Below are 27,500 nucleotides of genomic sequence, written 5' to 3' on the forward strand. Positions count from 1 at the left end.
GTGTGTGTGTACACACACACACAAGCACATATATATATATACGAATACATATATACATATGTGTGTGGGAAGTGCTTACGTAGATGCACACATGTTAGCATGTATGTATGCTTGTATACATGTTAGTATGTAAGTATACGCGCGCATACCCTCACATATATTCACAGAAACACATCATATACACATATACTTCTACACGCAATAATTATTTTCGTGGTATTATCGGTCTCCACGTGCTTAAGTTCGTGAACATTTGTATAAATTTTACTTATTAGACAACATCATTTTTATTTCTAATTAGCTTTTTGGTACGATCCAATTAAATATGCGAACACTAAGTTTTAATTATTCTTGTTTCATGTGTCTAAGAATGATTTATTCTTTGAATTTTTTTTTATTACAATGGAGATTATTCTTCAAGTATTTGATGTTTCTCTACTTGATATTTTGTTAAGCACGGCACAGACTATACTTCGCTGAGAAAGTCCATCAAATAAGACCAAAACGTGTCTGACATTGCGTTTCGTCCTTACCAACCGAATAAAAAAGCATTGGTCAATGAATAAGTATTTTTTTTCTACATTCTTTATGACATAGCTCACTATACCATAGACGCAAGAGTGGGTATGTGATAAGAAGCTTGCTTCCTAACCACATGGTTCCGGGCTCAGTTCCATTGCGTGACATCTTGGGCAATTGTCTTCTGTTACAGCCTCAGGCCGACCAAAAGCTTGTCAGTGGATTTGGTAAACAGAAACTGAAAGAAGCCCGTCGTGTGTGTGTGTGCGTGCGAGCGTGCATGCGAGCGTGCGTGCGTGCGTACGTGAGGGTATGTGAATGTGTCTTTGTGTCTGTGCTAGTCCTTTATCAGTGTGTTTACGTCCCCGTAAATCAGCGGTTCGACAAAAGAGTCCGATAGAATAAGTACCAGGCTTTAAAAAAAAAGGCCTTGGAGTTGATACATTCGACTAGAAATTCTTCAAAGCGGTGCTCCAGCATGGCCGTAGTCTAATGGCTGAAACAAGTAAAAGATAAAAGATCTTAACAATAACTGAATCAGATTTATCATCGTTTCTCTTTGGCTTGTTTCAGTTATTGTATTGCAGCCTTGCTGTGGCACTGGCTCGACGAGTTTAATCGAACAAATCGACGTTCACCCAAGTTGCTGCTCCATAGCACTGAACCGGAAACCACATGGCTGGAAATTAGCCATGCAGCTATTGAACATACTTACCTACTAAGCTATCAGGATACATGTATTATATTAGCACTTGTTAAGGCTGCGAGCTGGCAGAATCGTTAACACACCGGAGAAAATGCTTAGCGGCGTTTCGTCCGTCTTAACGTTCTGAGTTCAAATTCCGCCGAGGTCGACTTTACCTTTCATCCTTCGAGGTCGAGTAAATAAATACCAGTTGAGTACTGAGATTTGATTCAATCGACTAGCTCCTCCTCTCGAAATAGCTGGTCTTGTGCCAAAATTTGAAACTAATACACCAGCACTTGATATAGAAAACTCTGTACTTTTCATTGAACTTTAGTCGCAAGAGTAAGAAGGTTCACTGTGACTGAAAGGCAGAGAAACCAACTTTAACCTGAGGAGATTAAAATATATTCCTATAGGACATCTTATCCTTCAAATTAACCATAAACTCTTTTCAGAATCTTCATTCTACTCAGCAAGAATATACATCGGACGTTTAAAGGAAGAAGGTAAAACGATACAGTGTTTAGTCAGCTGGATGATAAACAACTTCCCCAATGAAGCCTTTATGTAAGAGAAGGTTACCATTGCCCACATACGAAATTACCTCTGCGTTGATATTTGAAACTGTCCTCTGACGAAATCACTGAAATTTCATGTGAAAATAGAGGAAGAAAGCATAGAAACCGGTTTAAGCTTTGTCCCAAACAGTAATTTAATATTAATTACATACCTAAGAGTGAATAAAATCAAAGACTCGTTATTTTTCACAGATGTGTTCTTTTAAGTACTCAAGTACTTATACACTTGAAATTCGTGTCTGACAATAAAAGAAGAACATTTTCTCCTTATGCTAGAAATAACAGCCAAATATTCCTTATATCACAGCCTTAAAAAATCTACAGGACACATTGGATAATGCATTTCTTGATGTTCTTATGCTTGAAGAAAATACACACGAGATGGTCACAATAGAAGTATGTTACGTCATAGGTCTGTTCGATCATCAAAAAACAACAGCAACAACAGCAGTAGCAGCAGTAACAGCAGCAACAACAACAACAGCAACAATTATTTCTACCAGTGGTTTGATGACAAAAGCTAACTTTGACCGAGGAAGCAGAATGCCATAGCAAATAGTGATTAGCATGAAGTGTTGCCATTCTACAACTCTGATTGTTAGTCTCTGTCCAATCGTATTTGTCGTTTTCAACTAAGTAAGATGAACCGTCTTTACTGCTTTACCAACTCTATCAACGATAAAATAACAATTCAACAAAGGGAGCATTGTGTGGTTGCAAGAAATAGTAGCTACAACCCCTCAAATCATCAGTCAAATAGAAAAACAAACAATTTTGATAAAGAAGTGCCAGATATACGATATCTGAAATAAAGGATGAGGCGGTCATAGCCCCAAAAATTTTCATCGGCATGGCTACGTGGTAAGAAGCTTGCGTCCCAACCACATGGTTCCGGCTTCAGTCCCACTGCGTCGCAACTTGGACAAGTGTCTTCTACTATAACCTCAGGTTGACCAAAGCCTTGTGAGTGGATTTCGTAGACGGAAACTGAAAGAAGCCCATCGTATACACACACACACACACACACACAGAGTCACACACATATATGTGTGTGTGTGTATGTATGTATGTATATATATATATATATATATATATATATATATATATATATATATATATATATATATATATGAGAGGTATTGATATCTAGAAGACCCAAAGAGTGGAAGGTGACACTAAGTAGGTGCTATGGACTGACCATAGTGAAGCTCTTGGTTTGATAGTGGTATGAGTGAGGAGTATGTGGGTCTTGTATTAGCATGCATATATATATATATATATTAGACAATATGAGTTAATAATGTTAAGGTTGTGAGGAGTTTTCAGGACATTTATCAGGAAAAAGATATAGATATAGTCTCACAGCTGTTTCTGGGATATTATGCATATCCCTTCATCAGAGACGATGTGCGATGAAGGGGTACCCATAATATCCCAGAAACAGTTGTAAAACTATATCTATATCTTTTTCCTTATAAATATCCTGGAAACTCCTCACAGCCTTGGCTTTGTTATCTCATTTTGTCTAATACACACACACACACACACACACACACACACACACACACACACACACACACACACATATATATATATATATACATATATATATATATGTGTGTGTGTGTATATGTATGTATGTATGTATGTATGTATGCGTGTGTGTGTGTGTATGTATGATTGTATGTATGTATGTATGTATGTATGTATGTATGTCTCTTCTGTATTTAATCATTTGAATATTTAAGTTCTTCCTCTGAAGAAGGAGCTGGTTTCTAACAAAGATACAAAGGTCAATCTTTGGAATGTAGAGTAGATAACGATAAAAATGTCACATTTTAAACCTGAGAAAAGTTTTACTGTTCCACTTACAAATTGTATTTGTAATGTGCGAATCAGTTGGTTGATTTCTTTATCTGAAATCCAGACTGACAGTTACTTACCAAACCAAGTGCTCCAATTATTATTGGTATAAATGTAAATTTGTAATCCGGATATAGATGCTGGCGGTTTCGAAGCAATTACCTATAGTCGTTTTCTTTCTCTTTGATTTTCAGAGATATTCACATCACCTGGACAGCTGACCTCTATGACGGTACATACTTTTTCTTGTCCGTTCCAAACAACAATATCCGGTCTGTTATGCTTACACTTGACAGATGTTTTGAGGAGAATGTTCTACCAGTATTCTTTGTGCTGATATTTGTGTAAGTATTCAATAATAGGGGAATTCTCTATCTGACATCTAGAGGCGGGTGCATATGTCACAGCGACAGCAGTGACTCCTCGATATGGACACAGTGGTGCAGATGTAAAAAGGTTGCATAGGGATGAAATTTTTGGGCAGCTGAAAGTTGATGACATTCCTGGGCAGCTGAAAATCACATGTGGGATGTCTTCCACAGAAATATGACATAATCTACATTTACGGTTGCATTTACGGGCTACATTTACGGACTTCACTGTCTCTTTTGTTGATTAGGTATTGCAAATGCATAGCCTTCGAAGTGTGATGCTGTGTAGCGGTCGCGAGTCCACGAGAGGCTTTGTTTCATTTCAATCTTATTCAAGTCTACGGGAAACATACCGATTCATGGTCTCCTTTTGGTATGCTGAACGTTTCACCTCCAATTCTTCTTTGAGGTATGCTAGTCCAGCTGATCTGGGGTTGTATGGGAGGTCATCAAGATGTGTGTGTGTGTGTGTTTGTGTGTGTGTGTGTTTGTGTGTGTGTGTGTGTTTGTTTCTTCCGCTTGACAATCGGTGTTAGTGTGTTTACACCTCCGTGACATAGCGGTTCAGCAAAAGACACCAATAGAATAAGTTCCAGCCTTAACAAAAAAATAAGTACTAGGGTTCAACTCATTTGACTAAAAATTCTTCAAGCCGGTGCCCCAGCATGGCCGCAGTGAAACAAAAGAAAAAAAAGAAAGACAAAAAGAATACTAATGCGAAACAAAGAACAACAGCGTCGACTATAAAACATACACGGACCGGATATAGCGAAGTCGATGCTAGAGACTGCAGAGTGTTGCAAATTAAGAAGGGGAGCGCGTAAATGTGGCTTTGTCTTAGCTGTTGTGAACTTTAGTGGTAGTTGGACAGCGGAGTTGTATGTGGTTCGTTGAGTTATAATGTAATTTACGTGCGATAAAGTCAGCAGCCCTGCCGTACCAGCAACTGTGACACCCAGTGCTGGATAAGCTGCTTGTAGCATGTGTGTGTGTGTGTGTGTGTGTGTGTGTGTGTGTGTGTGTGTGTGTGTGTGTGTGTGTGTGTGTGTACGTGCGTGCGCACGTGAGTGTGTGTGAGTGTGTGAGTGTGTGTGTGTGTGTGTGTGTGTGTGTGTGTGTGTGTGTGTGTGTGTGTGTGTGTGTGACGTATCCATTGCAGCAGCCACCCTCTTGCGGTGGACATGATAACTGAACAATGCTAGGTATAAATATACAACGCAGCCAAAAGCTGCAAAGCTGACATCTAGAGGCGGGTGGATATGTCGCAGCGACAGCAGTGACTCCTCGATAAGGACAGTGGTGCAGATGTAAAAAGGTCAGTAAATGTCCGTAGATTCATTTCTTTATTTATGGTCAAGTCAGTAGTAGTATTTAATGACAACATCTGTCCGGCCGGGTGCTGTTACGGTCAGCAGCTGTTGTCGCTGATGCTCCATTTCTCTGTACCTTTGCCAATAGTGTCTATTAGTGCGCATGCGTATTTTGTTGCATTGTTCTATAAATGGCTCATAAGAGACCCGATGACTTTGAGCTGAGACACTGAAATTTTTAGGAAAAGGGAGATGAAATACTGTGACGTTCATATCTTTCACATGGTAATTAGTGGAGTTGAGCGAAGTGAAATTGCTGCAGCTGGGAACCGAAACTAAACAGCGAAAACAGCTGGACTGAAATTTCGTCAGTGATCATGGCGTTCGTTACTTTCTATCAATAATAATTACTTCTAAAGCGGCGAGCTGTTAGAAGCGTTAGCACGCCGAGCAAAATGCTTATCGGCATTTCATCCGTTTCTGCGTTCTGAGTTCAAATTCTGCCGAGGTCGACTTTGCCTTTCGTCTTTTCGGGGTCGATGAAATAAGAACCATTTGAGCATTGGGGTCGATGTAATCGACTTACCCCAACCCCCAAAATTGCAGGCCTTCCGCCAAATTTTGAAACCAATAATAACTACTTCTGACATAAAAGAGAGGTATGAACTACCGAAGTAACGACCAATCAGATGTGACGCTTTTACCTTGCTCATAGACTTTACCCAATCAGAAGACACAAAACCATAGATATAGAGTATACGATGTATATTTATGAACAATAGAATCTCATCAGAAATCCAATGAAAAAAAAAAAAATATCGTGGCAACTTCTGTAGTAAAATTTGTTCTAATAGAACATCCACGTTAAAGTGGAGGTAAATATTACCTCTCGTTATTAATACTGCCTCTGTTACTAAGATTAAAATACCTTTTGTTGATATTTAAACAATCGAATCTTGAATGTTTGGATTTTATTGTCGGAGATGATTCCAGTTATCGCTTCAGAAAGAATATTATACATTCTAATTATAATTCAAATTTTAAAAGTTGAATTCTAATTGTTATAGGATTAGCATCAATTCCCTTAGTATTAGCATCAATTCAACTCGGTTTTATAATTCAGAGACTGCGTCGTTCATATATATGACAATGATGTCAATACAGAGTGGCTTACCAAACTTTTCCTTATAAATGCTAATTAATACTTCAGTTATATATATATATACATATATATATATATATATATATATTTTATTATAATCCCAATACATATGATACATATATGGTTTTTTTATTATAAACCCAAGGTTATATATTTATATATATATATATATATATATATATATATATAACTTTGGGTTTATAATAAAAAATATATATGTATATATTTGATAGTATTCCCAATTTGAATATGTAATGGCTGGACTAGGACACCCCACCTTTGAACTTTCATATTTGTTCAATATATTGAGCCCTTCCGTGTTATTTGTGGAAAGAGTTACACTCTTTTATTATTTTATATATATATATAGAAATATACACATACATACATATATACATACATATATACATACATACATACACACACACATATATATATATATATAGTTAAAAGAAGAAAAGAAAGTGGAAATAAAGAAATTAACAATTATTTAGTATTACCAAATTGGTCATATTCGCTGCTTACAGTTGTTTTAATTAATACTCAATAATTTAATTACAAATTTGTACATTAAATTTGCATCAATATGACGTGGGCATAATTTCATCAGAGAAAAATAAGATGTACCTTGGGATGTTATATATGGACCTCATCCCAAGGTACATCTTTTTTTTCTCTGATGAAATTATGTTCATGTCACATTGATACAAATTTAATGTGCAAATTTGGAATTACATTATTGAGTATTATTAATTGAAACGGCTGGAAGAAGTGAATATGACCAAATTGTTAATAATAAATAGCTGTTAACTTCCGTATCTCCATTTTCTTTTCTCCTTTTAACTGGATACAGACTATATACTTATATCGTTTTAAAGGAATTTCATTCCCCAACAGTACTAGGTGTTGAGCCAGTATTTCCTTGGATGCAACCATCCCTTCACGAGGTTAACATATCCTCTGATTAAAGTTATATATATATATATATACATATATATATATATATATATATATATATATATATATATATAGATATATATATATTTATTTATTTATTTATTTATGTGTTTCAGCCAAGTGGCTGCGGTCATGCATACATACATATAGGCGCAGGTAGAGTGGAATGCTTAATACTTTCGCTTAATAACCTTTGTGCATTCGTGTTCGATTTAACGGTGTGATATTTCGATCAATCGAACAATTACCTTCTATTAAAAATCTCAAATTTGCCAATTCCTTAGGAGTGGAATTTGATACCCATCAACCATTCAGAAGCCCTTCATATATATATTTGAGGGAGAGAGATTGAGAGAGAGAGAGAGAGGGGGAGAGGGAAGGGGAAGGGAGGAAGAGCGTGTGCGTTTGTGTGTGCATGTATGTATTAGTGTTTGTGTTTATCGCTGTAAACTGATGTTGGGTCCCTTAATGTCAAGTGAGTTCCTACCTGCAGTAAGTCCTGGGGTCATTATGTCCGATTAAGATCCTAAGGCAAAACAATAGAAGAATATTAAATCAGCCGATGAACCTGTTTATATTTGCAACTGTTTCGTTTATTTATGTTGTTCATATATTAAATGAGGTCATGAACATCATAGCTTCTTAGAAACATTCATGCAAAATATTGTAGGAATCTTACTGTTTAGAAATAAATGAATGTCACAATTCAGCATGAATCGTCTTCAAAATCACTAGCAGTTTAATGTATTTGGTGCCAGATTAATAGCAACGGTGCAATAACCTTATAATAATAGCAACGGGTTTATAGTATGAGAATAACTAAAGACTAACAGCATCAGAACAATAGCCAGAACTAAAAGCGTAGGAACAATAGCCAGTACCAATAGCATCAGAATAAGAGCAACGGAGTAATAAGTATTTGAATAACAGTAACGGGCTGATAGCGTCAGAACAATAGCTGGGACCAACAGCATCACAATAAGAGCAACGAAGTAGTGAAGCCTGAAAGGATGAAAGTAAAAGTCGACCTCAACAAGAGTTGAATTTAGAACACTTTTGTCTCTTGATGTGTGTATGTGCGCGTGTGTGTGTTCACATGTGCAGAGCCTTTTTCCTGTGTCGAGAAAATATGTAGCAATCAAACACGGAAGCTAATTTAATCGACTATCTCTCACCGTCAAATGTGTAACCTTGTTCCTATAAACACTTGCCGGGCCAGCGGAAATTCCTCGTTTTATAAATGTTCTTATTTCTAGTTTGATGCATAAATTTTCATGTCTTCATAATATTGTTTCATTATGTTAAAGATTTCGGCTGTGCCTTCGATTTTCTTCCATGTAGCTAAGGTTACTGAAAGCGTAACTCTCGAACACCTATCGTGACAAACAGAATTCTATTTCAGAGAAGTAGAACGTGACAGTCACAGTACATGTGTTCTCGTTGCGACCCCATCCAGAAATTTTCTGTGAATTGTGTTGACACGATTTTCAGTTTTTAACGAATTTTTCTAATCTTACTAACAACATTTCCAGATTCTGAAGCCCCCTTAAGGTTTGTTTGACTTGGGGAATGGTGGAGAGAACTGTTATAGACACGACCTACACATAAATAGAGCGTTGGATGGTAAACTCAGTAATGTACTTGCACGAAATACCTCGCACAGTTACGCATTTTCACAGTCTAAATTTAATTGCTACCGAGATCAACTTTCTTTTACTTCCCTCTAGAATCGAAATAAATATGTCGGTAAAGCTGTAACATACTACTGCTTCATCGACTGTCATTGTTTCTTACAAGACAGTTTCCAATCTGCATAATAAATTATAATTACATTCTAGAGTCAAACGTGTGTTTATGTAAACACGACAGGAGAAGGTTAGCTGTTTGCTTCTATTCCAGTAGTGGGAAAGATTTTAATTAAAATACAGTTGGACATTCTGCCAGAATTTTTAGTTTATAGTCTCATCTATTGGCCATATATGGCCTCACAACTGATTACATATATATATATATATATATATATATATATATATATATATATATATATATATATATATATATATATATATATAGAGAGAGAGAGAGAGAGAGAGAGAGAGAAATAGATAGATAGATATGTATATATACACTACACACACATATATACATATAGACACTATATGCATGCATATACTTTTTTTTTTTTTGATATTGCCTAGTTGGGAAGCTTTGTACTTGAGCTACAATTATAAGCTCTTCCGTTTCTCCTTTTAGAATAGCACTTTCCAGCCATCAATGGATTTGTTCTTTGTTCAGAATCAAGTTTATTTTCACCATTTGGGAAAAATGTTCGTTTAGTAGTTTATATTTCCCATTGGGTTCATTGGGTCCTTTATGTCGCTTTTGATCTTTACTCATAAGTTTCTATTTCTGTTTATTGGTGTGTGTATATGTGTCTATATATGCTTGTGTGTGTATCTGTGTAAGTGCATATGTTTGTGTGTGTGTGTGTGTGAATGCGTGTTTGTATGAGTTTGTTTGTATCTGTATATGTGCACACGTATGTTCGTTGTTTCTTTGTGTGTGCGTGTGTGTGTGTGTATGTGTATGTTTTTGTGTGTGTGTGTGTGTGTGTGTGCGTGTGTATACGCGTATATCTATGCGTGTTTGTGTGTGTCTGCGTGTGTTAGTGTAAGTTCGTGTGGGTGTGAGTGCAACGTTATTGTATTTCTATTTTTGATGTGAATTATTGATGAGTTTGTGCGTGTATTTATTTGTCCCTGTGTGTGCGTGTATATATGGGGGATATGTGTGTGTGTGTGTGTGTGTCTATGAGTATGTGCGTGCATGCGCTTGTGTGTGTTTGTGTATTTTTGTGTTTCTCTGGTGTTGTTCAACGCAGATCAACCAGCTCTCTCTGGTGAAAGACATTCGAGAGTTATCCAAAACGCCTTAATTTTTCTTCCAGTTACAGTGTATTGAGTACTCCTTTGTTCAGCGTGTCGGTTACTTTAACACACTAGGTTATGATTATAAGGGAAACTTAGCTGTTATTTCTAGCATGCCGTGAGCCACGTAGGATCTTTGCCTTTGGTTCCTGACTATGTACATTGTAATTATTCGTCCTTTAGTTCCTGTTCAACAACGACCAAGCAGATTTCTGCACAAAGGCATTCCAGCCATGACCATACTAACTAACTAACTAACTAACTAACTATATATATACATGTATATATATATATATATATATATATATATATATATATATATATATATATATATATATATATATATATATATGTATATATATGTATATATATGTATATAAATATATATATATATATATATATATATATATATATATACATATATATATATATATATATATATATATATATATATATATATATATATATATATATATATAGTTGCTGTGTGGTAAGAGGCTTGCTTCTCAACTACACGGTTCCGAGTTATGTCCCACTACGTGGCACTTTGTGTCTGTGCTTGTCACCCGCCACCGCTTCATAACTGGTGCTGATGTGTTTATGTCCCCGTGACTTAGCGGTTTGGCAAAAGAGGCCGATAGAATAAGTACTAGGTTTACAAAGTATAAGTCCTGGGTCGATTTGTTCGACTAAAGGCGGTGCTCCAGCATGGCCGCAGTCAAATGACTGAAACAAATAAAAGAATAAAAGAAAAGAAATAGGCAAATTTGTTGTTGAAAATATGCCTAAATTTGAAAAACTTGTAATTGTTTAAAATAGATTTATTTACATAGAGACCAAACTAGTTTCAACAATATTTTTTGTTTATCAATGGTAAAAGTTTACGATTATGAATTAGAAAATCATGTTTAAAAGTTTCAATAAAATCAAATAAGATTTAAATGGTCATAACATTCAATAATATAAGAAATGTGGATCATCTTTTTTAAATGCACAAATTCGATAGTGTTAGAAGTGATCGATAAGAAATGTGGATCATCAAAGGTTCGGTCATACTGAGTCATGATTCAATAATATCGAATATGATTTAAATGTTCACAACATATGTTCAAATATGTTTACAACATATGAACAAATGTTCACAATAATATAAAAAATATGGATCATATTGTTTAAATGTACAAAATTCAATAGTGATCGATTTTTAAATTTTTACCATTGATAAACAAAAAAGTATTGTTCAAACTAGAGTGGTATGTATGTAAATAAATTTATTTAAAAACAAGTTTTTAAAATTTTGGTGCATTTTCAACAAATTTTCCTATATTTTTTCCTGCGTGGAAATACTCCCTTCTTTTGTTATATATATATATATATATATATATATATATATATATATATATATATATATATATATATATATATATATATATATATATATATATATATATATATATATATATATTAGGTTGGCAACTAAGTTCTCGCCGTTTTTTTTAATAAAAATTTTTTAAAAGTTTAGAAAAAAAAAATAACAACTAATTAATCAACAATGTATTCATCCTTGATGTTTACAACTTCCCAACGTTCAACAAGATTTTCAATACCTCGTTGGTAGAAATCACTCGGTTTCGACTCGAAAAGTTGGTTCAACCAACCTCTCAATTCTGCATCAGTATTGAACGAAACTCTGCGCGTAGCATTTAAAAGAGATCGAAAGAGGTGGAAATCTGTAGGTGTCAGATTAGGAGAGTACGGCGGGTGTGGCAGCACTTCCCAGCCATACGTTTGAACGGCTTCCTTGGTCATATTGGCAATATGAGGGCGGGCGTTGTCATGCAGCAGATTAGGTATTTTCTCTTGAATAGCCGTGTTCAGTCGCTCCATCTGTTAAACATAGAGTTCCGCGTTGAGCGTTTGGTTCCGTTCAAGTAATTCGTAATGGAAAATCCCTTCCCAGTCTCACCATACGCACAACATCGTTTTACGCGGATGAAGATCTTGTTTCACGCGCAGTGTCGCTTGTTTACCGGGGCTAAGCCACTCCTTACGCTGCTTCATATTGATGTACAGTAACGATTCGGTAAAGAAATCGTTGCTTGTGTCCATGAGTTGAGTGGTGATGAGCAAGCAAACCAGCGGAGATTGTGGCTCGTTGATTTTTGTTGTTGTCACTTAAAGCATGCTGAACCCATGCTCCATACTTCTGAACCTTTCCCATCGAGTGAAGATGCTTCTCTATAACAGTGTGGAATCATTGCATTTTCTCTGCCAGTTCCCTTGTCGTTTGACGAAAATTTTCTTGCAAAAGTTGGTTTAATCGCTCTTCATCAATCTCAACTGGACGGCCAGAACGAGGTGCGTCTTTGAGGTCAGAATTTCCATTTTTGAACTTGGCATACCAATCACGAGCGGTTCTTTCAGCTATAGCACCCTCTCTATACACAGCACAAATGTCGCGAGCAACTTTTGCGGCCTTAGAACTTTGATTAAAAACAAAAAGAAGGAGGTGTCGAAAATGCTTGTTTTTCATAACTTGACATTCCATTTTAATGATCTGAAAATAAACAAAAATTAACTATAATTAATTGGAAAAAAAAATAGAACAAAATAGATTCCAAAATGATTCAGAAATAGAATTCTCGAAAAAAATAGATTCCGAAATTTAAAATTGCAATAAATTCCCAAATTTAAAAAAAAACGGTGGGAACTTAGTTGCCAACCCAATATAAATGTATGTATATATATATATATATATATATATATATATATAATTATGTGTATTTCTTCTATCTTAATGAATAAAAATTCTTCTGATAGAATAAATGGGTTAATAGAAACCAATGTAGCAAAGAACACAAAATAACTGTGGTTAGCTCCTGTTTTTAAGGCAGGAACTCCTTGAAATTTTGGGTATTTGAGTATATTTAAGAATTTAAGGATTGGAGAAAACGCATGTTATAATCTAATAGAAATAGGAGCCAAATCTTAAGTCTTATATATATATATATATATATATATATATATAAGACTTAAGATTTGGCTCCTAAGACTTAAGATTTGGCTCCTATTTCTATTAGATTAAGTGACCATCTAACACTATATTATTAAGTAATTAACTTAAAAACCGTACTCCGTGCGAACGTTTAAGATAAGTCCTTTCGGAGGTCTAAGTGGGCCTCCGGCCCAAAACTAAGCAATGCTAAACAGCATGACTGTAATATGTTTATAATGACTATATGTCCTAGTGGAGTTTGATCAGAGGCTAAGGAGAATTAATTCTGTAACGCGATCCAGTCCCAAGTTGAATTCCAACTTTTGGCCAATTTGTCATAAAGTTCTTATCTCGACGCACAATTAACGAAGTGAATGTCATTTATCTCCCCCTTCATCTCTGACGTCATCTGACAACCGCCAACCAAGATAAAGCGAATCAGCCAAGATTTACCTGCTAGAAATAGCAACTCAATTGCTTTTAAATCAGATCCCAATGCTGGATATTCAAGAACCAAATGTAGGGCAGATTTTCGATCCCGGGATAATCCCGATTCCAAAATGGGTATAATATGTTTATGTAGAGCTAATGTAGACTGAGACTCGGGGGTCCAGGACGGACAGACAGAATTTCGCGCGTATTAATATAAATATGTTATTGTATTTTATACTAAAGGAAGGTGTTTTTGCAAATAGTAGATTAGTAGATGTCATTAGAATTTTTTTGAAGAAGATCTGGCTGCTTTTTCTAGTAAGCCGAGCGACTACGTACAGGTTTTCTCTTTAGCAGATGTTTTTCTGTTTTTCAGATCTTGTGAATATCTGACTTTTGATGGTGCATTGTGTGTTTGGAAAGGAATTTATTGTTGCGCGCGATCAATCTGAGCCCTTCGTTTAATACTGTTGGCACAGCTAAAGTGTTTACGGTTTGTATTATGCTTTTAACACTAGCTTCACATTTCATTATCACTTTCTGCCTTCTGTAATATCCTATCACTGATTTAAAAAAAGGGAAAAAAAATATCTCTGTTGCCTTATGATTCTACATAAAAATCGTCAACACTATCTTAACCGCTTCCATTACCAACAATAAAATCGCAGGTAGCACCATCACCGCTGCTACCACTACCACTGCTGTCGCTGCCACTATCACAGCCACTATTACCACGCTGTCTTCACTGCTGCGACCACCACCACAACGATCATCGTCATCATCACCATTAATACCCTCCCCCCCACACACACCACCACCATCACCACCACCATCGACGCCTCCACCGCAGCACTGTTAGCACCACCAACACCACCACCAGCACCACCGTCGCCACCACTATTCTATGCTAATTCCTATGGTCGGCATCAATATTTGCATTCGTTTGATATTTTCTCCGAATTTGATGCAGTGAAAACAAATCAAAATTAAATTACCATACCACCGTCGGTACCACCATCACTACTGGCATCACTCCCACCACCACAACTACCACCACAACCGTCACCGTTCCCGCCGCTGCCGCCGCCGCCGCCGCCACCACCACCACCACCTCCACCACTATCATCAATAATACCACATTCAACACCGTTACCATCACCTCTATCAAAGCTACAATCATCAATACCATCACGCCATCAACACCACCATTAATACCACCACTACCACTGCTGTTATCATAACCATTGTGATATTACTACTCCCCCATCAACACTAATGAAAACCCATACCAACACAAGCACCAAAAATCACCACCACCACCACCACCACCACCACCACCACCACCACCACCACCACCACCACCACCACCAATTCTCTAAGCCCAGTATCAGCAGTAGCAGCAGCAGCATCACTACCACGCTGATCACTGCACTTGCACTCCAAACATCACATCCCCTTACTGAAGTATGGTTATAGAAATATCTGGAAACATTAATATAAAGAAAGTAAAGAACAGAATAAATGAAGGACAAAAAAATAGGGAAAAAAAAAGAGGTAATAAACTACAAATGAAGTAACACACACACACACATACACACACACACATATATAGATATATATGTATACACATACACATATAAATATATATATAGATGTATGTGTACACATACACATATAAATATATATATATATAGATGTATGTGTATATATATATATATATATATATATATATATATATATATATATATATATATATATATATATATATATATATATATATACATACACACACACATTTATATATATATTTACATATGTATACAAATATATATATATATAGATGCATGTGTATATATATATATATATATATATATATATATATATATATATATATACGTATATATATATATATATGTGTATATATATGTATATAACGAAAGAATTCCTTGCTGAACAACATATAAACAAAATATGAAAAGATTGTTTTAAATAACTGGTAGAACCACAACAACAACAACAACACAATGACAACAAAAACAAAAAAACAACAGCAGCAACAACATTGCCGTAAAATGCCAAACACCATGAAACACAGTGTACGACATAGCAGACAGAATCCAGCCCCTCATAAAATACATTGACTACATACAAGGCAACGTTGATGTACAACATTTATACAGTATACCTCATACGATCCAAAGGACCCATACGTAGAAGCCTGATCTGCTAGAAATAGTAGCCAAATCTCCTTGAAATTAAATTATAACTTAAAAGCAAAGGAGATCTTGGCTAATGTAGTCCCGACAATACTTGACCTAGAATCAGATGGTAGGTCATTGTTGGAATGTTTTTGATCATAAGTCCTGTTCGATCATGGCTGTACTGCAGCTGAACATTCAACCAAGCGTAATACACCATACAGCATTTAGTCTACAGTATAACACACTATACTTCTTACAATATACAGCATATAATAATACAATAATAATAAACGCAGGCGTAGCTGTGTGGTAAGAAGCTTGCTTCCTAAACACATAGTTTCGGGTTCAGTACCACTGTGAGGCACGTTCGGCAAGTCTTTACTAGCCTCCAGCCAACCAAAGCCTTCTGTTTACCAAATCCACTGACAAGGTGAGTGGATTGGTAGGCGGAAACTGAAAGAAGCTCGTCGTATATATATATATATATATATAAATATATATATGTGTGTGTGTGTGTGTGTGTGCATTTGTGTGTCTGTGTTTGCCCCCTATCACCACCCCTATCGCTTTATAACCGATGTTGGTGTGTTTACCTAGCGGTTCGGCAAAAGAGACCAATAGAATAAGTACTTGGCATACAAAAGAATAAGTCCTGGGGGTCGATTTGTTCGACTAAAGGCGGTGCTCCAGCATGGCCACAGTCAAATGACTGAAACAAGTAAAAGACTAAAAGAATAATCTAATCCATACAACCCGCCACAGCAACACACAAGCGCGAAATACGCCATTTCACATTCTCTGCAGAATTTTCATTGTTTCCTTTCTTCAATTAATTCTTTCATTCTTTTACTTGTTTGAGTCATTTAACTGCAGCCATGCTGGAGCACCGCCTTGAGCAGTTGTAGTCGAAACAATTGACTCCAGGACTTATCTTTTAAGCCTATTACTTATTTTATCGGCGTCTTTTGCCGAACTGCTAAGTTACGAGGACGTAAACACATCATCACCGGTTGTAAAGCAGCGATGGGGGAACAGACACAAAGACACACACACACACACATATGAGACGGGCTTCTTTCAGTTTCCGTCTAGTAGAAGACACTTGCCCAGGGTTCCAGGCACTAAACCTGGAAACCATGTGGTTGGAAAGCAAGCTTCTTACCACACAGCCACGTCTTCTTCCCATGTTTGCGTGGGTCAAATGTAATCTTTTGAGGCAGATTTCCTACGGCCAGATACCATTCTTGTCGCCAACCTTCATTTATTTTCAAGTAAGGTAATATTTCTCGTGACCATTTTCTACGGAAGACTAGAAACGAAAAACATGCCTGTTTTACAACCATCACAAGTCTTTGGTGGACCCGAGGTTATAGTAGAAGAGAATTACCCAAGGTACCGAGCAGTGGGACTGAACTTAAGACCACATGGTTGGGAGGCAAGCTTCTTAATCACACAACAATACCCGTGCAATATACAGTGTACAATACGCCATACAGCACTCCCTAAGATATACAACACAAAACTCTCTATAATATACGACAGTGTTTCTCAACCGGTTTCCCCGAACCCAAGGGTTCCGCAAAAGGTACCTAGGACTTCCGCGAGAAAGAGTAAGATAAGCTCATGCTAATTTCATGATTGTAATATTACTCAATATGCACGACATATTATTGGTTATTGTAATATTGCAATATAGACATCATCCTAACTAACCTATTATGTTATCAAAAAAATATAACAATCATTGCTGATATATTTAGTGATATCTGTAATTTATGGATATATATATATGTATATATATATATATATATATATATATATATATATATATATATATATATGTGTGTGTGTGTGTGTGTGTGTGTGTGTGTGTGTGTGTATGTATGTACAGTACATATATATGCAAATATATATGTGTATATATATAATTTTTTTTTGTGCTGGGGTTCCTTGAGACACGTAATTTATTTTAAAGGTTACGCAAGTGTAAAAAGGTTGAGAAACACTGTTATACGATATACACTTTCTAGTACGATGTATCGTATTTAACACTATATTCACCATACAAGGACACATGCAATATGCTTTTCACCATATACCATATTGTATAAAATAAACCATGCAACCTAACACCAAAGAGTCATGAAAAACCAAAGATGCGGATGTTATACTTCGCCAACATTGGTCACAATTCCTATGCCAAGAAGGTTCTGTCTCTCCCTCTACAGTTCTTTCTGGAGAACAGGTCACCATTGACCTTTTGAATAACTTTCTAATACTGCCTTTCGTATAGATCTGATTAGAATTTCAACTTTATGGTTCTGCAGTTATTGATCAAACTTATTTCTGATTCGATAAAAAGAGATCGATAGAATAAGTACCAGCCTCAAATAAGCACTGGGGGATCGATGCGATCGATGAAACTTTGATGCCCAAGGACTGAAATCAATAAAAATAAAATATCAGTGTAATATTAGTGAACTACATGATTTGTCCTTATGTTACACATTTGTAAAGGCATGAACGCCACAACATACCCTCTGGAACACTGACGATTTCGTCTCGAACAATTTAGTTTCAAATTTTGGTACAAGGCCAACAAATTCGGGGTTAAGTCGATTACGTCAACTCCAATGTTCAACTGGTACTTATCTTGTCGACCTCGAAAGGATGAAATGCAAAGTCGACTCCGGCTGAATTTGAACTCAGAACGTAAAGTTAGACGAAACACCGCTAAGCATTTCTCGCGGCGTGATAACGATTCTGCCGGCTAGCTGCTTTTCGCATTAACTTATAATATTAATTCCAATTGTAAAGGTTTTTTGTTGTTGCCGCCGCAGCTTCTGCTCGCTCCGACGCCTCTTCTACCGCCACCATCTCTACTTATATCTTCACCTCTACCACCAGTACCGCCCCTGCAACCATCGCCGCTCTACAATCACCACCGTCTCAACTACGGCCGTCGTTTTCTTCGTCGTTGTCTTTAAGTCCAGAGGTCAGCCCTGACTTCGCCGAGAGATGATCAAAGACGTTGCAGCTACTGCCTTCCACCACCACCACCACCACCAACACCACCACCACCACTAATAAATTATTTTGAATGTTGCATATCTAGGACTAGATTCTTGTTTGTATCAACCCCTTTTCAAATCGGTTAGGCGTAGATTAAGGGAGATTTGGCTGCTATTTCCAGCAGATCAAACAACCAAATTAGAACCCTCGCCGAATGTTTTATCTTCAAATAAGTAGCATCACTACATCAATTAGCTGCTATAATACTGCAATTTGTCGACATAGAGAATGTCAGCAGATTTTTACTCAATTTTTTATTGTCATTTTTATTTATCTGTATATTTATTTTTGCTGTGTTTTGTTTTACGCACTTGGTGACATTTTAATGTGAAGTTGCCGAATTTGTACGGAACAAAGTACGACAACTTCATATTTTGTTTCGCTAACATCCTTCTCTACGTTGCTTAGCAACCTCTCTCACTTTTATTAGAGGCTTTATTCGTAACATTTTGGCTTGAATTACATTAACGAATATATATATTTATATATATAATGCTATGTTCTGCCGTTTATAGTTTAAAAAGAACAACAAAATCAAAACACACTTGGATATTGTTTTGTGCATCCATTCTTTCTCCCCTTCTCTCTTTCTCACTATCACGCTCTCTCTCTCTCTCTCTCTCTCTCTCTCTCTCTCTCTCTCTCTCCCCCTCTCTTACTCACGTTCTGCGCTCAACATACATAGCAAACCACAAATACCCACACTACATACATGCACACATACGTACATACTTATAAACGCGCGCGCGCGCGTGTATATACATATGCATAGAAATACAGACACGCTTCTACACAGCCACATGATCCTCTGCTCACCACACTGAGTTTCACCTGTGGGTGCGCAAAACCCAAGTAAAATATATATTATTAATCTCTACCGATTAATAACATACATGGTAGTGAACAGTATTTTTCCGACAGTCAACACTAAACATACATACATGCACACACGTAAATACATATACATATATATATATATATATATATATATATATATATATATATATATATATATATATTACATGGTAAAATGCGAGCAAGAGAAATATTCTTAAGATTATAAATCTGGAAAAGTTCAGAATGACTTATTACATCTGGTAAAATACAGAATAAGAAACTTCTTACTTAAAATATTGCAGCTAAGGATAAAATTTCAAATAAAATATTTAGATTTAGAAAATATTAGCTTTTATTAAAACTAAGAATCTTATTACAAGTTATTACTTTTATTTGTTATTACTTGTTACTTCTATTAAAAATAATAAATAATTCAAAATATTTTTTGCACTTTAAAAAATTAATTCTTTCAATTATTAATTAGAAAGTTGTAAATAGATTATAAAAAAATAATAGTAGTACATAATTAGTTAGTACAATCAATAAAATAATGCAAAAATTAGTTATATATTACATTAATATCTACCTATAACAACAAATTCACAGTAAAATTTGCTTGAATTATTTCCCAAGTTATTGCTAAGTCTTCACATTTTTAGTCTTGACCCAATGCCTATTTTTTACATAATGAATTTGCCTTCCATTTATACTATCCTACTTTGCATAAAACTTCAGCTATTTTGGTATTTCTGGCTCTCATTTTTTAAGTATTCTAGTATGTCAATATTTTAACAAAATGATGGTACCTTTTTTTAATTATATTGTTACTTTGTAATTTAAAATCAAATTATTTTTAGTATTCAAATTTTATCCTTAGCTGCAATATCCTAAGTAAAACTTTTCTTGTTCTGTACTTTACCAGATGTAATAACTTGTCCCGAATTTTTCCAAGTGTAATAACTTGTCCTGTACTTTTCCAGATTTATAATCTTAAGAATATTATTTCTCTTGATCGCATGTTTCCATGTAATCTATGTTTTTTCCAGGCAATGGTATTATGCTAATTAATAATATGTCAATTAATAATTTAAGATTTTACCTTATGCTTTCTTCTATCATTTAAGGTTAGATAAATTGATTGGAGGCGTTACTTACTGGGACCAGTCCTCTTCAAAAATATTAACAGTTTTCAATTTGGTTAAGAACTGAATTAGCGACAAAGCTCTGAAAGATGCTGCGTGTGAATAAATTGCTGTCTTAAGAATATTATTTAACTACTACCGTAGTTGAATGATTCTTTGAGAAGAGTTAAAAGCAGAAATTCCTGTCAATGTAAACTACAACGATTCTGTTTCTCGTCTCAAATATTACAGGACTTTGATTACATGATACACTTGCATTAATTAATACAGGTGACGTAATTAAACTAATTACAAATTAGCGGTGTCGTTGATAATTTTTTCCTTACCTCAATGATACCGGTGACATATATTAAAGTCCCCTTATAGAACTATATTCATAAAAAAGTATAGAACTTATATTATCACCCTCAAATTTGAGAAACAAACGCATAACTTTTTTCTTTTAAAACTTCATTGCTTAAGAATGTGTGTGTGTGTGTGTGTGTGTGTGTGTGTGTGTGTGTGTGTGTGTGTGTGTGTGTGTGTGTGTGTGTGTGTGTGTGTGCATGCGTGCGTGCAGTGTTCCACTATCGCCATTTATTTCAATCACTCGTGTGAAGATATTCACGTAACTTTCACTCATGTTTTCATTTAATCATTTTCATTTTCAAAAAAGTTTCCGAGAAAAATGTTCTCACTCTCTACAACAGGAGACAGGGTACATGCGATGATCAGTATTCTACAGTGAAGCAAAGACGAGTGCCGGTAGCCAGAGTAAGGTCACGAGAGACCCCTGCACAGCGACAGCAAACACAGGAAAACGACCGAAGAGCTGCTGCATGCAGGGTCAATGAGTCACAAGAAGCAAGGGGAAAAGGGCTAGAACAATTACGTCAACAAAATACAACCCGCAGGAGCCAAGTGTTAAAAAAGAAAGAGAAAAAACGTTTGAAAGATGCAAGACAAAGGCAAGCTTCCAGTGCTGCCTGCGAGAGATGAGACAAGAAAAAAAGTAAAAAAAAAAAGAAGGAGCAAACAGTTGCTGCAAGACTTCGCCAATCCTCAGAGGAGAGACCTAAGCGTCTTGATCAAGATAGGCTGAATGCGTTTGACAAAAGAGTTGCACCTTTTAAGGAGACTTGGAAAAGATCAGCTTTCAATTATGATCCAAAACATGATTATTCTACAGAGAAATTGATTGACGTTGGAACAATGTCAAAAGAGTGCAGTTTTTTAAAGTAAAGGGATTGGAAAGAGAAACACCACTATGTGTTGCGGTTGTTTTACCGACGTTTGGTACACCCACAGATATTTTGAAGGCATTGCTTTTGGGAAATACATCAAGGAGCATGCACTTCTTGAAAAACATTAGAAATTATAATTCTGCTTCCCAAATGACCTCCTTTGGTAGCAATATTATAAGAGAAGGACATAAGAGGCAACAATAAATCTAGGGGAGGAGTTACATTAGTTTTATCAGGAGACTTCAGACAGACATTACCAGTCATTCCGAGACGAACAAGATCTGATGAAATAAAAGCATGCATTAAGTCTTAACATGTATGGAATAAAATACAGAAATTCTCCTTCAATACTAACATACGAGCTTTATTACATGGTGACCAATGTGCAGAAGAGTTTTCAACCTGGCTCCTCCAATTAGGAAATGGGAAAATATCATTTGATGGGAATGGTAATATCAATTTGGCTCATATTGCTATCATGGTGAATTCCCCAGCTGAATTGAAGAACGGGGTATTTCTAGACTTAAATAATAATTATACTTCACATTAATGGTTGCGTGAAAGGGCAAATCTTGCTCCAAAAAATGAGTCAGTAGCATAAGATTCCAACAGTCATTAAGGAGTACAAGTCAGTTGATTCAATCTTTGATGAAAATCAAGCTACCTATTACACAACAGTGTTCCTTAATTCTCTTGAGCCACCTGGAACTCCTCCGCATAAACTTCTTCTGAAAGTAGGAGTCTTAATAATGATTCTAAGAAATTTAGATCCTCCTAAATTATGCAATGGGACAAGGTTGATTGTGAAGAAATTACCACCTAATGTAACAGAAGCTACCATCATCACTGGATGCGCCTCTGGGGAAGAGGTTTTCATTCCACGAATTCCAAACAAACCAACAGACATGCATATGAGTTCAAACAAACACAATTCCCAGTGCGACTTTGCTTCGCAATGTCTAATAATAATACTCGAGTTATAAGCGCACAAAAAACAGACAGACAGAACGGGATTTAAGGGATGGAACAAGAGGAAGAGAAACTGAAACTTGCCACCGAAGGAAAAGGCGCGTTCTAAGAAAGGAAAACGCAGAAAAGTCGAAGAGCATCTTCGGATGGAGTCGCTGCATCCAAGACTTCCATTCTTTGTGGGCCTGTACAGCGACAGCAGACGATACACCACCATCAGCAGTTGACACAGGTGCAAATCTATGGTCTTTCAAGACCGACGGATGCCATGGACACACACACACACACACACACACACACACACACACACACACACACGAGTAAGCACATAAATGCAAAAAAAAGATAGAAATAATAGTACTCGAATACCGAAGGTAGAGTAATATGCTTTTTTAAAATTAAAGTTGCTAAAACATTACTGTTATTCTTGATCACAACCGTACGACGAATGTACATATATTGCAATTTCATAGCGGAAGGGTCCTTATAGTTATGTAAAATCTTGCAAAAACTACAAAAAACCCTTCCCATCTATATGGGGATGTGTCGAAACTTTTGCTGCACACCCGCGACTCAATCATTCAAATACTTCCACTGTATCTTCCTCTCTTCAATATTATCAATTTCTATAGTTACATCGCCTGGGCTGCCTTTATTATTTTGGTAGGATATGCAGATGGTTCGAAGTAAACTTCTTAATCATACTGTCACACCTGCTCCAAAGTGTGTATGTGCGTGTGTATGTATACGTGGACATATTTACCCGTACCCCCAACTTACATACATGGACACAGTACCATACACACTTATATGTACATATACATTTGCAGCGTGTCATACATGAATGCAATGCAAATACCGCTTGCATAAGATATTCTTCTCTGAAGAAATAAATTGTTAATAACAAATCAGATTTTAATAAGAAAAACAAATCTGTCATTTTTATGAGAGACAGTTCGAGAGAAGATACGTACGTGGCTTTTTCATTTGCTTGCAACGATTCGCCCTTGGTATGTATGCATGTATGTATGCATGTATGTATGTATGTATGTATGTATGTATGCATGTATGTATGTATGTATGTATGTATGTATGCATGTATGTATGTATGTATTTATGTATGTATGTATGTATGTATGCATGTATGCATGTATGCATGTATGTATGTATGCATGTATGTATGTATGTATGTATGTATGTATGCATGTATGTATGTATGTATGTATGTATGTATGTATGCATGTATGTATGTATGTATTTATGTATGTATGTATGTATGTATGTATGTATGTATGCATGTATGTATGTATGTATGTATGTATGTATGTATGCATGTATGTATGTATGTATGTATGTATGTATTTATGTATGTATGCATGTATGCATGTATGTATGTATGTATGTATTTATGTATGTATGCAGGCATGCATTTGCATGCGTGTTGTGTACGTGTTGCTATATCTTCTTGTAGTTTAACCACCAAACATATGGAGCAAACATTTAATGAAAGGTATTCCGGTCATGCTCATCCTGTATTTTTCCTATGCACTGAGAACCCTACATCCACACTAGCAAAGTATTCTTTCCTGCGACAGTAGTTTCTGATTTGAGTGAGATTTTGTTGCTGTTTCTAGCACTTGCAGATATCGTGTAAAGACCTCCCTCATTGGTTCATAGATATAAATATAGAGAATAGAGTAGGGTGTGGTTTGAAGGAGATGCGGTTACTCTTTTCTAACAGATTGACTGACATCGCGTGTCTCTTGTTGAGTCATTGCATGAGCGTAGTTGTCTTCATAACCATGCACTTGTAGTGTGTTTGTGTGCGTGTGTGTATGTATACACACACACACACACAGACACACCACAAGCACACGCTTATGCAGACAACTTATGCAGCGCGTCAACATACTACTGGGATGGTAAGAAAGTAATTTCAATTTTTTTAGTGTGAAATAAAAGTCATTTATTTTTTCATGCAAAGAATTACTTTAATCAGATATATATTTTCCATTTTGCTCGGTGACCATTTGCCATCTTTCTTGCATCTTCATGTTTCCACGCTCTTAGTATTTCTGACCCTTATCAGCCAAAAACTGAAGCAAGTGCGATTTAAGGTCATCATCATTATTGAAAGTTTCGCCATTCAAAGGATTTTGCAAACTTCGAAATAAATGGTCAGGGCTGTTTGGTGGATGTGACATCACTTCCCAACCAAACACCAATAAGTATTCACGAGTCAACAAAGACGTATGTGGTCTAGCGTTGTCATAGTGGAACATGATTCCTTTACGATTTGCCAATTCTGACCGTTTTTCTTTGATTGCTTCCTCCAGTTTCATTAGTTGTTAACAGTAAACATCTGAATTGATCGTTTGGGTTCCTTGGAAGCAGCTCAAAATACACAACACCTTTGTAATCCCACCAAATTGACAGCATGACCTTTGTTTTGATATAATTCAGCTTTCCTCGTGGTTTGTGCTGGTTCATTACGCTTGGACCATGATCGTTTCCGATTGGTCTAATTGTAGACAATCCATTTTTCATCACCGGTGATGATTCGTTTAAAAGAAGGTCGATTTCATTGCGTTTGAGATGCATATCGCAAGTATTGAATCATTGTGTTAAGTGAATCTCTTTCAATTTCTGTGGAACCCAAATATCGAGGTTCTTAACAAGTGCAAGACATTTTAAGTGATTTTCAATTGTTGTGTGTGATACATTTAACCTCTCTAAAATCTCTCGCACAGTTATATGACAATCAAATTCAATTATGGCCTTGATTCGGTTATCATCAACTTCAGTAGGCCGACCAGAACGTTGGTCATCTTTGAGTGAAGAATCTCTAGAACGGAATTTTTTAAACCATTTCTGACATGTGCATTCTTTTAAGCAATCAACACCATAAACTTCACATATCTCTCTGTGAGCCTCAGCAGTTTTCTTGCCTTTACGGATATAAAAAAGCAAAATATGGCGAAAATGTTCGTTTTTGCATTCCATGTTAAAATTGACTTTGAACTAATAGCTGTAAAGAAAATTACGCGCAATTTGCTTCTAAAGTAAGCTAAAAGTAGTGGTTATCAAATGTCAAACGGAAAAAATCATTACATTGACAAAAGTCATTCAAAAAAATCGTAACTCTAATTACGAAAAACGAAATTACTTCCTTGCCAACTCAATATATATCCATATATACATAGCTGTGTGCAGGGCCAGCTCAAGGTATCGGCAACTTGGGTTGTCACCCGGCGCGCCATGTACTAGGGGGCGCCAAGGAGGGTGTGACAAAGATAAGGAAATTTCCACGACTGTCAGCTTGTACACACCGAAGTTCAGCTTGCCCGGGACGCCAGCAACCCTAGGACCGGCCCTGGCTGTGTGGTTAAGAAGCTCGCTTTGAAACCACGTGGCTTCATGTTCAGTCCCACTGCGCGGCTCCATGGGTAAGAAGCCTCCAACCACAGCACCAGGTTGATTAATTTCTTGTGTGTAAATTTGGTAAATGGAAACTGAAAGCCCGTCATGTGTGTGTGTGTGTGTGTGTCTCTGTGTGTGTGTGTGTGTGTGTCTGTGTGTGCATCATTGCATTTATCTCCTCTCCATCGCGTGATTGCCGATGTTGCTTTTTTATGTCACCGTGAATTTGCGGTTCGGCATAAGAGATCGGTAGAATAAGAACCAGACATTAAAAGTAAATACTGAGGTTGATTTGCTCAACTAAACTCATCAAGGCGGTGCTCCAGCATGGTCTCAGCCCTATGAGTGAAACAAGCAAAGGAAAAGAAACGTTGTTTGTATGGTATTATTTGTATTTTTGTTTATTTGTTTTCTGTTGAGCGCTTATGTGTATGTGTGTGAAAGGACACCGAGAATGCTAACAAAAGACTGCTTGAAGAAGCAAGCTTGAAGGAGAGAAATATTAATGAAAGAAGGGAACTGAATTGCAATTTTCTGATATATGAAACGGAAATTAAATTTACCAAGCGAGGTTAGCTGAAATGTATTTTTGAATAACAATAAAATGGCGCCAAGGAAAGATGCCAAAAAGCGGAAATGACGGTCGGCTTGTGCACATGCACTGTAACAAAAAAAAAAAAAAAGTGGGGGAAAGATGTGATAGACATGCGAAATTTTTAAATATATGTACATAATATAATTATACCCCAACCATAAACGTAGATATATACACGTACACGCACGCATAATTATTTGTTTTCATCCATCAATCCATAAATATATATGTATATATAT

General features: G+C 36.2%; 2 long non-coding RNA genes across 3 annotated transcripts in view; one reads left to right on the forward strand and one right to left on the reverse strand.

Annotated features, from left to right (window-relative positions):
* The window catches only part of LOC128249703 (uncharacterized), a 28,857-nt gene extending 26,620 nt beyond the window's left edge, over window positions 1-2,237 (reverse strand). The window contains exon 1 of the long non-coding RNA XR_008265824.2: window positions 1,938-2,237. This is a non-coding gene — a long non-coding RNA (uncharacterized LOC128249703). The remainder of the gene's footprint in view (window positions 1-1,937) is intronic.
* LOC106875031 (uncharacterized) lies at window positions 2,208-21,352 on the forward strand. 2 transcript variants are annotated; one of them, XR_001410074.3, is made up of 4 exons: window positions 2,208-2,748; window positions 3,843-3,992; window positions 14,179-14,295; window positions 21,037-21,352. It is a non-coding gene; the product is annotated as an uncharacterized LOC106875031 (long non-coding RNA). The 2 variants fall into 2 exon arrangements; XR_008265823.2 differs by lacking the exon at window positions 14,179-14,295.
* The last annotated feature ends 6,148 nt before the right edge of the window (window positions 21,353-27,500 follow it).

This window comes from Octopus bimaculoides, chromosome 16 (genome assembly GCF_046866305.1).
Source record: "Octopus bimaculoides isolate indiv1 chromosome 16, ASM4686630v1, whole genome shotgun sequence".
NCBI classification, from domain to species: Eukaryota; Metazoa; Mollusca; class Cephalopoda; order Octopoda; family Octopodidae; genus Octopus; species Octopus bimaculoides.